At 44.3% G+C, this 11,597-nt stretch overlaps 1 non-coding gene across 1 annotated transcript; it reads left to right on the plus strand.

Annotated features, from left to right (window-relative positions):
• The first annotated feature begins 9,419 nt into the window (after positions 1–9,419).
• Positions 9,420–9,491, plus strand: Trnaw-cca (transfer RNA tryptophan (anticodon CCA)). The gene has a single exon. It is a non-coding gene; the product is annotated as a tRNA-Trp (tRNA).
• Positions 9,492–11,597: the final 2,106 nt, after the last annotated feature.

Raw genomic sequence — 11,597 nt, forward strand, 5'->3', positions numbered from 1 at the left:
TCCCTGGATTCATTCTTCCACTAAATCTCTTTCGTGAGATTTGCTGTCTGTTGGAACTCTCTTATCAGAAGAAGCCAAGAAGCAATGAGGAGAAGGGAAGAATGAGAAAAGGGGAGCAAGGCTGAGTGAGCCTCGTGAGCAACTCGGCTCAGCTGGGAGAACCTCTCCTGGGAGCTGCAATGCCTCTGCTGAGGAGACTTCCTCTCAGAGCTGTGTGGTTCCTGGGCCTGGTGTCTCAGGATGCTCTTCCATCGGGATAACCTTCTCCCCTCTGAGCAGTGTGGCTCCTGGGTTCCTGAGTCCCAGGATACACTTCCAGACTGGTCAAAGTGTGAACCTGCCCATCATCAAAGATCCAGTCTCTTATAGAAAGAAGATGGGCGGGTATGATGTCAGAACTGTGTGAAATCTCTGTCCCAGACCTAAGTTTCCCCACTGGCTGGCACCAGGCCCCTTTAGCATATTTTCATCCCTGTCAGGAAAGTTAAAGAACCAAAAATGATAGTGTAGATAGATATCGCCAGTTTTCCAATCATGAAATTCAAAGCCAAGCGAAAGTGTGGACATTCACCAACTCTGCTGGCTTCTGAGACTTTATAGGTGGCCTCTCTGCTCTCTGGGTGCCTTTCTTTAGCAACACAGAAGTGACCTTAGAAAAGATCTTGCCAAAGGTTCCTAGTACTAGAGAGTGACACGGCCATGGCCTCTAGACGCAAACTTTCCAATGTGATTGTACTTCTTAGGTTGCACGGAAGGTTGATAATCAGTAAACTGTTCTTAATCGCGAGGAAGGTTAAATGAAGAGTCTCTGAATGAAGGTTACGTTGGCCGCCTTGCGGCGCGGTTCCGTGCTCACCGAGCGCCCTCTGCCGGGCATACAGCGGCCGCCAGGTACTTCTGCCCGGGTGCAGACAGGGGGTGCGCTTTCCCTTCCTGAGTGCAGGGCCTGGCCGATCCCGACCTAGCCTATCGGACCCTCCCATCCCTGAGGCGAGCGGCCTGGGCCACAGAGGCGGGATGCTGTAAGTCTCCCCTACGCCCTCTGGGGGAGCGGAGCTTCAGAGCTGCAGCGTCACCAAGACCTCAGCCCTACCCGGCCGGAGCAGCGCACCGCGTCAGAGAGGAGGGTGGACAATCCAAGGCCAGCCTCAGCGGAGATGGCTTAGCCTGAGAGCTGAGCTGCATTCCTTCACCGGGCAGCTAGCACTGGCTGGCTGATTTTAAGCCATTTCAAATGATCCCTTTTTAAGCCATTTGTCATTCCCTGGCACGATCGCGGAATAGAAAATGTGCATTGGTTGGGACATGCTGGACTGGTCCGGGGTGCTGTAAGTGCTACCAGAGCGTGCGCCCTTCCTTCTTTACTTTTAAATACACTGATATGGGAACCACAAGTGAGGTTTCTCCTTAAGTCTGTTGATAATTGTGCAGTAGAGGGAAGAAACGCTTGTAGTTTCTAAAAGATTTTACCTAATACTCAGAGAGTAGATGTTAAGTCAAACTCAGGTAGACGAAGAAAGGGTGCAAACCTACAACTTTCCAGTTCTCCAGATTCACTAAAGTTTATTATTAATCGATCCGCCTTGTTTGTACAATCTTTAACACAGGTGTGTCTTTTTTTTTTTCTTTCTGAAAACTTCAGGTCACAAACAGGCTGAAGTCTGGCTGTGTGGCGGCTTCTTGGTTAAAAGGAATAAGATGCTGCAAGGTGGTTAACACTGGCCACTTTTTTTCTTTGAGACAGCTTTAGAGAACTTTTTAAATTTTGTGTATTGGAATAATAATGCCCATCAGATTAATGTAAAGATTAAATGAGAATGTGTTTTTAAAGTTGCTTGTGCAATGTCAGACCAACCAGCTGTGACTACAGTTAATAATCCTATGAACCCTAGATCTCCGGGGGTGGGGGGGAAAGTTGGGTCTCACTGATGTTGCAGGGGTCTTCCCTGTGTTTCCTAGTGGGGCTCATCCCTGTGTTCCCGCATGGGAGTCCTGTCTCAGGGTTCCTGCATGGTGAGTCTGAAGTTCCTAAGGCAGGACTGGTTTGCACGGTTTACCACTCTTCCCTACATTCCTCTTGGCAGGACAGCCACCCTTTCAGAAAGCAGATCACAGAAGCAGAGATGGCTGCTGTGATGTTTGCAATTGGACCCCTGGTAAGTCGGGGTCTACTGGTTCCTGCCTGCTGCGTTGTCTGGAGGGCATCTACTATTCTGGAATCTCAAAGCTTCTCTGCCTCGCCCACGCTCCTTCAACTGAGACCAGAGCCACATTTTTTGACCTATAAAAAAATGGGGCCATCCCAATAAAAGTTATCATGTATAAAAGGATGTACTCTCTGTTGGGGGGGGGGGGGGACAAAGGCCCATGTAACCACTGAGCACTAGGGAACCAGGAATGTTAAACACACCAGAGCATCTCCTCAATGCAGGAAATAAAAACCTGTTTTTCACCCCCAGAAGACTTGGAGTGGATATTGTTGACATCTGGTGACCTTTTTGCTATCTATGGTGACCGGATTTTTCCATGTTCTAATAATCAAAATGTATGGTGTTTTCAGCACTAGGGTCTTGCTGTCAAGTTCTTGGAAGCAACCAAGAGCAGTGGCAATAGCTGGCATTGTTCTTTTTGAACTCTGTTGGTTAGTTTAACTCGGCTGTTCTGGCTCAAACTCTTCTCCAAGCTGACTGATTCGAACTGGCTTCTCTGGGCTTCTCCTGAATTGCTGTTTAGCCTCAAACTAACTGTGGCAATCTCTTCTGATCCTCTGGTGAGAGACCAAATATTTTGGGTTCAGACTCCACCTTAGAGAACCTGACCTAAGGTTCAACTCAAGCTAATTAACAAAGAGGCATCTAGCACTAGTTTCTAGGTTATCCACCAACAAGACCTATGTTTAGCACCAGTTTCCAGGTTGTTCCGTAACAAATCTACACCTCCCAGGTTATAAACCTGCCCCTGACACTTCACTTCCTAACAACCACCAATCAGGAGGAAAACAGAAGCTAAGTTTATAATTTGGCTTTCAGCACCAGCCAATTATGTTAAAGGCCATAATGCCCCCCCCCAATCAAATGTGTACCAGGCTAGATACCCCACTCTTGCCTCTATAAATGCTTGCCTGAAACTGGGCTTGGGGCCTCCTCCCATTCTTCTGTGTCAGAAATGGTAGTGTGGCCCAAGCTTAAGCTTAAAGAGACCCTAATTCGATTACATTGGAATGGGCTCCTTGGTGGTCTTTTGAGGGTTCACAAACATTCCTGGTACAGCTCTGGCTCCTCATCCTCTGACTCATTCTGTCTTCACCTGTGCTTAGCCTGTTCTCTCTCTGTAAAACTCCCCTGGTTAAACTGCCTCTTCCCTCTCTGCACTGCCCCTCAAGTAGCTTCCCTTTCCTCTCTCTTCTTGTGAGAGTTGGACAGATCCTACTCTGTCATATCTTTCTCTGATTCATCACTTTGTCTGCCACTCAATTAAGATATCACTTTGAAACATGGGTGCTTCCTTCTACAAACTAATTTTATTTTCATTTTTGGGGATTATGGGTACTAAGTATTATGGGTGATGATATTATATATTAAGTATTAAGGATAAGGATATTATATACTAAGGGTATGTCTATATTCCAGCCAGACAGATTAAAGGTATGTGCTAAAGCTGAGACACACCACAACTAGAAACAGGTGTTTTCAGTAAATAACACAATCTTGGGCTTCATAATGTGATGAAATAATCCTACAACAAGAAGCCAATACTCTTAACCACTGAGCCATCTCTTCAGCCTTCTTCTTGTATGATTCTTAATGGGGAAGAATCTCACTGGATTTGCTACTCTATAAAATAAATAATAAGATTAAAATAAAGATAGGAGTAGCTTGTACCTCGGATGATAGAGTACATGCCCTGGGTTCAACCCCCAGCACATATAACTAGCTGCAGCAGTGCGTGCCTAAATCCCAGCACTCTGGGAGTGAACATAGGGAGAGTCAGGGTCATGGTTGTCTCCATAGTTTGGGGCCAGCCTGAGACACATGTCTCTTACATACAAATACATATGCATACATACATGCATTTGTCATTGTGGTCCTCTATTCAACTGCACCTTCCCTCAATTCTACTGTCTGTTTTTCTAGGAAACATCAAATAGTCAAGTTTCTAGTTAAATACTGAAACTATATGTTCATTATAAGCCTATGCTTATTTTTTTCCCTGTTTAGTGAGAGTACCCCAGGTTAGGACATAAAAGCAAGTTGATTTGTTTTTCTTCTTTCCCCCAGACTTGGAAAGAGACCAAATCTACAACAAGGATGCTGTGCCAGCAGAGAATGGCTTTGGAAAAGATTTATCACAGAAGATCACTGTAGAGAGACTGAAGGATAAAGGCCTATGAATGGAAAAGAATGGAAAGCCTGAGAAGTAGATGAAGACTGTGAAATATTCAAGAGCATCACCCGAGTCAGAGACTAGTAAGGAGAGAGAAGACGCAAGCTGCTCTAAGGGGCTCCAGACTTGAAGCTTCTCTTTTCCCAGAACCAGGAATTGTCACAGAAGGACCTGGCCAAAAATGCCAAACACATGAGGGAATCTCCACAAAGAATTTATATTTGATTGCAGATACCCATTTGGGGGAGATAATCTTCAAGGATACAGAAGACAGAAAAATTATAAGGCAGACTTCATCATTTATTTTGAGGGAAAAAATCCAGTACTGAAAAATAAAAAACCCTATAGATGTAGGCACATGTGAAAAGGCCTTTGGTTTGAAGGCACTGCTCATTCAACATGAAGAGCTCACAGTCAAGAAAAGCCTTATGAATGTAATGAATTCAGAAAGGCCTTCTTTGCTTCTTCATCGCTCACAGTACGTCAAAGGATTCACACTAAGAAGAAACCTTGCTGCTGTAATGTCTGTGGAAAATCCTTCAGCCAGTGTGCCCACTTTAATCATCATCAAAGAATTCAAACTGGAGAGAGAGCCTACACATGCCTGCAATGTGGCAAAGCATTTAGTGATGAACCAAAACGTGTGCCATATCAGGAAACTCACCAATGGTGAGAAGCCCTGCAGATGTGGCGACTGTGGAAAAGGCTTTCAGAAGTACTACCTTAGTGTGCCTCAGAGAACCCAGACCAATGAGAAGCCATACAGATGCAATGAGTGTGGAAAATCTTCCAAGGATACCACAATTTTTAATGTTCTTCAAAGAATCCATACAGAAGAGAGACCCTGTGAATGCCGTGACTGTGGAGAGGCCCTCATGTGTTCTTATCCCTCATTAACACATCAGCATATTCATTTCTAGGAAGAAAACCCCTACCTGTGTTCTGAATGTAGGGAATCCTTCAGAATAAAATCACATTTAACTGTACATCAGAGGATTCAGACTGGGGAGAAGCCATATAAATGTACTGACTATGGGAGGGTATTCAGCAAAATGGCAAATCTCGAGGCGAGTCAGAAAATTTCTACTGGAGTGAAGGCAAGGGCGTGCGTGGGTGTGTTAGTGTTAGTGTTATCGTTAGGGTTGTGAAACCCTTATTCCACATCAAAGAACCCACACTGGAGAAAGCCTTTAACACATCTAGAATGAATGCCTTCTAAATGGAACTGCAAATGCTTGTGGCCTCTGAGAAGATTGTAACCTAGTCAGCACCCAGGGGAAGTGCAAATAAAAGCTAATGAACTGAACCGTCTGCTTCACGGAGTTGGCAAAAGTGAACCTTCCTTTGAGGGTAGGCTTTAGGGAAGCCATGTGCTCTTACTTAAAGGCTGTGTAGCGTATGCTTCCACTAGCAAACCAGCAATTACAAACTCTTTAATCACCCATTCTCACTTGGGAGCCTGATCCTCAGAAATAAAGCATCATCACGCTTAAGAATACAAATAAGCCAGGCGGTGGTGGCTCACGCCATTAATTCCAGCACTCAGGAGGCAGAGGCAGGCGGATTTCTGAGTTCGAGGCCAGCCTGGTCTACAAAGTGAGTTCCAGGACAGCCAGGGCTATACAGAGAAACCCTGTCTTGAAAAAACAAAATACAAAAACCTAAATATTATTAGTATTATTCCATTTACATGAAATACAAGATACAGCTTCCTTGAAACAGAAAAGTAAGTCATTAGATACTTAAAAAATGGTGTTTCATTGCAGGTGATAAAAATGTTCTGGGCGCCAGGTGCGGTGGCGCATGCCTTTAATCCCAGCGCTCGGGAGGCAGAGGCAGGTGGATTTCTGAGTTCAAGGCCAGCCTGGTCTACAAAGTGAGTTCCAGGACAGCCAGGGCTATACAGAGAAACCCTGTCTCAAAAATAAATAAATAAATAAATAAATAAATAAATAAATAAATAAATAAGACCTTTGTTGAAGTATTGTTTCTGTAGGGCAGAAAAGAAGTCAGAGCTAGAAATGTTCAATTAAAAGGATAATTTGGAACCGTAGAGGTAACTTTTATTATACGGACATGTTAATTTCAAGTTTCCCCCAATGTTTATAAGTAACTTCTTGTTATAATAAATGTAAATATAAGATTTATGTTTTATTAAATTATCACATGTACTCACACGAGTAACTAGATTTACATGAAGACACATTCAGAAGAAAGCATGTCAAGCTCTAAGTCTTAGGGGGGGGGCATTTACTTCCCCTTCTGGAGATCTGGGTTTTATTCCCAGCATACACACGTCAGCTCACAACCCTTATAAATCCATTCCAGGGGATCCATCGCCTCCTTGTGCATTGCACACATGTGGTACGTATACATACAGTCAAAACATAAAAATAAGTATATTTTAGGTATCTGTGCATGTGTGTTGGTTACTTTTCTGTTGCTGTGATAAAGCACTGTGACCTAAGGGAGAAGAAGGGGGTGTGCCTGGGCTCACAGTCCCAGGGAGCTAGGCCTCCATACTGTCTGTGGTGGTGTGAATGAGGATGCCCAATAGGCTTGTACATTTGAATGCCTCGTCCCCAGGTGGTGCAAATGTTTTAGAAGGACTGGGACAGCCAGACCTACACAGAGAGAGACCCTGTCTTTAAAAATGAAAAGCAAAACAACAACCACAGAAGGACTAAGAAGTGTGTCCTTGTTGGAAGACGTGTCACTGAGAGGAGGTGTCAAAAGCCACCACTATTCCCATCTCTCTCAGATCCACCACAATCCATCAATGGGAAACAGAAGTCTCTGGAGGAATAGTGGGCAAATAGTGTGCCAAGGGGCTGGGACAGGGGAAGCACAGAGTGAGACTGAGAGGTCCAGCTGCCACTGTGCCACCTGCTGCTGACAGCACTGTGCCTCCCACTCCCGACCAGCAAAGCAGGAGAGGTGACTAAGGAACTCAGTGGCCATTGCTTGAGCAAAGTAGTCTCCTGCAAACCAACCCAGACAAAGCACCTAGGAAGCAAGTGGCTTTAAAAGCTGCTTGCACAAATGCACCCTTCACTGAGGGAAGAAACCTCAGCATTGCAGGCCTGGCGTTGTGACAGTCCTGGAAATTAGACAGTCTCACAAGTCCACTAAGTTTTGCTTCTCAGTCTGGCCTTCCTCTGTCTCTTGTGAGAGGCCACTCAAGACTTCAAAGTCATTCTTTCTTCCAGAGTGCCGCCGGTGGAGCCATGTGGAAGTGGAGGAAGGCCAGATCTGACTGGCCTTTTGGAAGACATCAGAGACACTTTCTGTTGGAAATGTGTTACAAGCATGCCAAAAGGCATCCGCACAGGTGGGAAACTGCTTTAGAGTCCATTCCAATGGGAAAACATTTTACACCGTTTAAAAGCTTCTATTCCTCTTCACTTTCATTGGTAGTTCTGAATATTAGGGTATGTCTCCTGGTAGGACCAAAAACTACCAACATATATATAATTTCAAATGGAAAAATGGGAGGCAGGAATGGAGTACTGGCTGCTTTCTGTTTTCCTTTGTGTGCGCAAGTCAGTGTCTCTCTAAGCCAACTTCAACAGCTCAACATGTCGAAACTTCCTGGGCCACTGGCATTTATATCAGAAAAAGAAAACAAAGTTGCTTATTGACAGCAGTTAACAGGTGTCTGTGGCTTTTTTAACCACACAGTGGATCCCATCTGCTTGCTGCTTTTCTGGGTTGTCTTCACCTGAGCACAGTTGTTCACGTCTGTCTCTCGTGCATTCAGACGAGATTTTACTGAAGTGGCATCAGAGACGAAGATGCTCGCCCTGAAGAAGATGAATGTTCGAGACTGGGGTAAGCTTTTGTATCACTCTCTGTTGCCAAACAGAATACATTAGTAGACGTTAATGAGAAGAGACAACTCGCAGTTAAAGGGAGGTTAAATGGTGTTAAAGCATATCGGGTTACATGCTCAAAGACCTCTCTAAATGGCGTATTGTGCAGGAAACTTAGAGCATAACTTTAGAATAGAAAAGGATATCAAAAACATAAAATACATCGAACGCTTTTAAGGCAGAAGGTTGTGGTGTGTCAGAAGTACACAAGCCTACCTGAAGGATTTATAATGGCTGAAGTTAAAAACATTTTCAGCAACAAAACAAAGAATAAAATTGTACGAATTAACAATATCCATGAGTCTATGTGGTGCAAACAAATAAGTACATATGTAAATAAGAAAATAACAGCTTTCTCTCGAAGGAGAAATGTAACGGTAAGTGTATTTGAAAATGCCCATTAGTCAAACACCGCAGCAGTTGTTGTTACAGTCAAAATGAGTACTGCAATCAGTGGCTGCGAGGGTGAGAAGAAATGTGCGCGGCTGATATTATACGCCATCCCTAGATGTTATTCTAAAAGGGAGAAGAGTAGCTTTACAATGAAGAAACTCATTAGCCCTCCTGTAGATCTTCGTATATAAGACCAGCTAACAGCGTGCAGTTCCTGCCCCTCCGATGCTGAAAAGGGCACGCCATTCCCTTAAGGGATGAGGAGGGGACGATCTGAGGAAAAAGAGATGGATAGTAAGCCTCCCGAAGATTAAAAGTGAGCTATGTATCACATAAAACCTCCGTGTTTATGGGTGCACCTGTGGTGTAAACCAGCAGATCCCGAGAGAAGGCAGCGCCTAGCGGGCAGGGCTGTGGCTGACTGCAAGGCTGGCCCCGCCCCTTCACGTGGCTGCTGGCGACTGAGCGTTAAGGTTGCCAGTGGTTACCAGTTTTTATGATGCTAGCCTCTTCCATGATGTCCAGTTTTCAATACGTTTTATAGCTAGAGAAGGTAGAGGGGAAAAATGACAGAATTCTGTTCTTAAGTCTGTGAGTGTGAGCCGGGGGTCGGTTTTCCTTCCTGCCTGCCCTGGGGACAGGATCTGCCTGGGCGGCTGGGCTCGCCGCGTTGCCTCAGGAACTCTGCGCGCCGGTCCAGGAGGAGGAGTTGCAGGAGAAAGCCGCCAGGATGCTGGAGCTTTAGAGGATCAAAATGCATTATGTATCAGTGACCTCGTGGCGCAATGGTAGCGCGTCTGACTCCAGATCAGAAGGTTGCGTGTTCAAATCACGTCGGGGTCATGAATACCTGTTTTCCTACAACTGAGCTAGAAAGGCCAAAGCCTTGGCATTTTCAAATCTACAGACAAATCATTTACCCATTTCTTCTCTAGACTGATAAGAAACTTGGCCACTTAACTGCAAAACCACTTCAGCATTGCGATCGGAATTAAATTAGGCAAAGAGCCAAATCAATTCACAAATCAAACAAAGCCGAATCAACACACTTCAAGCTCTGAGACTTAAAATCCAAGGAGGCGAGGAATTAAAATTCGTATAAGTGAACTTTTCTCTCAGCTGGTTGAGGAAGGTTTTCTGGAGACTTCCTAATGCTGCTGGTTTCTTTTCGCGCGTCTAAGCATCAGGTTTTAAACGGACTCTAAGCCTTAGTCTCCCTGACTGTGACAGCAAACACCTTGCACTCATTCGCAGCTCCTGTCCTCCCTGCCTAGCCCAGTGCCAAACACAAACTCCAAATTCGTTAGATTCTCCAACCTTTCAAATGTTTATAGTCAAGGAATCTCTTTTTTAGCATTATATCCTAAGAATTAATTCTGTAAAAACATTTTATTTTAAATGCCTACTGTTCAAGATTATGAATGCCATATGAATAAATAAGGTTTTAAAAGATCTACCTGTCAGATAATAGTCTATCCTTTCAACATCATTATTACAAAAGAATTTGCTGAGGACTTCCGTGTGTGTGCGCGCTTGTGTGTGTACAGATTTTTCAGTGATCAATTTTAAACACCAACTCATCTTATTTAAAATTAGTAAAGATTTGTTTTCCCATTATACGAAGATAAAAAATTATCATACATTCTACAAAAACCGATGCAAAAATGATTTCCTGAAAAAGAAAAGGTAGAGAGAAGATAAAGAAAACTTAATTTTTTATTTGTGTGTGTGTGTGTGTGTGTGTGTGTGTGTGCACTGACACAAATTGGTGATCTTCATCACTACAATAAAGAGTTAACTTCATAAAGAACAACAACAAAAATTTATTTACTCGTAGCCACGGAGACTGAAAGTCCAAATAGCATAGTAGGAGCTCTGACAAAGGTTTCAAGGCCTGCAACAGAATCCTATGTGAGAGAAAGAGTCCCGTCTTGAACACTAGGGTCAGAGAGAGTGCAAGACAGACAGGCTTACTCCTTTCATGACAATTATCCAGGGCTTGTAGGGCAGTTTCCTGTCTCCAGTGACTAAGGAGCCTCCTCCTGGCCACTCCTAAGGTTCTGCCCCTACCCCCAGCCCCACCCCCCAACACACCAAGCGGGAAGAGGTGCTCCAAGCAGGAACACTTTTTAAATGACTCGCGTTTATCTCCGAGTCAGTGCAGCCGCTTCAGCAGGTGTCCATTTAGTGGTTAACTTTATATTTCTTTGTTAGAAAGGATTCCTAGCTTCTAAATTATATTGAAGAAAAAAAGCTAACGAATGTCTCCAAGTGTAATTCTCTAAGGTTTAGGATGTGGTCTGTAGAGGGCCAACTTGCAGTCTGGCACCGCCCTCTAGTGGCTGGATGAGAAAATGACATGACCCCTGGGCATGCCTATGGCTTTAATAACAAACGGAGCCAGCATATGGGTACATCTTATCCAAGCCTGTAAGATTCAATGATTTAGAAATGCCTTCTAGAAGAAGCCTCTGTTTTTCCACATCACACTCTGAAAGAGGGGGCTGCTTCCAAAGTAGTCTATCAGAGTGAATATTTAACAACCAGAGTCAAGGCCTGGATCAGGGCCTGAACTCAGAAACTATTGAGACTGCCTGTATTACACCACAGCTGTGTATGATCATACCTTTTAATGTTTGTCTCTTCTGCTCTAGGCAGGTAATAAACCAGTCTTTCCGGTGCAAGGTATCCCTGCCAGCAGAAGACTACAGTCCACTGTTTTTCCAGCAACAGCATCACAAAAAAAACCAAAGTAAAAATAAACAAGTGAAACAGAGAGAGAGAGACACACACACACACACAGAGAGAGAGAGAGAGAGAGAGAGAGAGAGAGAGAGAGAGAGAGAGAGAATGCACAAACACATACCAATGAGTTCATTTTGTGTTAGCCAGCTAATTACTCCTAGGCATGGTACCCAGTTGATGTACCCAGTGAGGGTCCCCTGAAGA

This window comes from Mus caroli, unplaced genomic scaffold (genome assembly GCF_978045245.1).
Source record: "Mus caroli unplaced genomic scaffold, Mus_caroli_1 scaffold_13, whole genome shotgun sequence".
Taxonomy (NCBI): domain Eukaryota; kingdom Metazoa; phylum Chordata; class Mammalia; order Rodentia; family Muridae; genus Mus; species Mus caroli.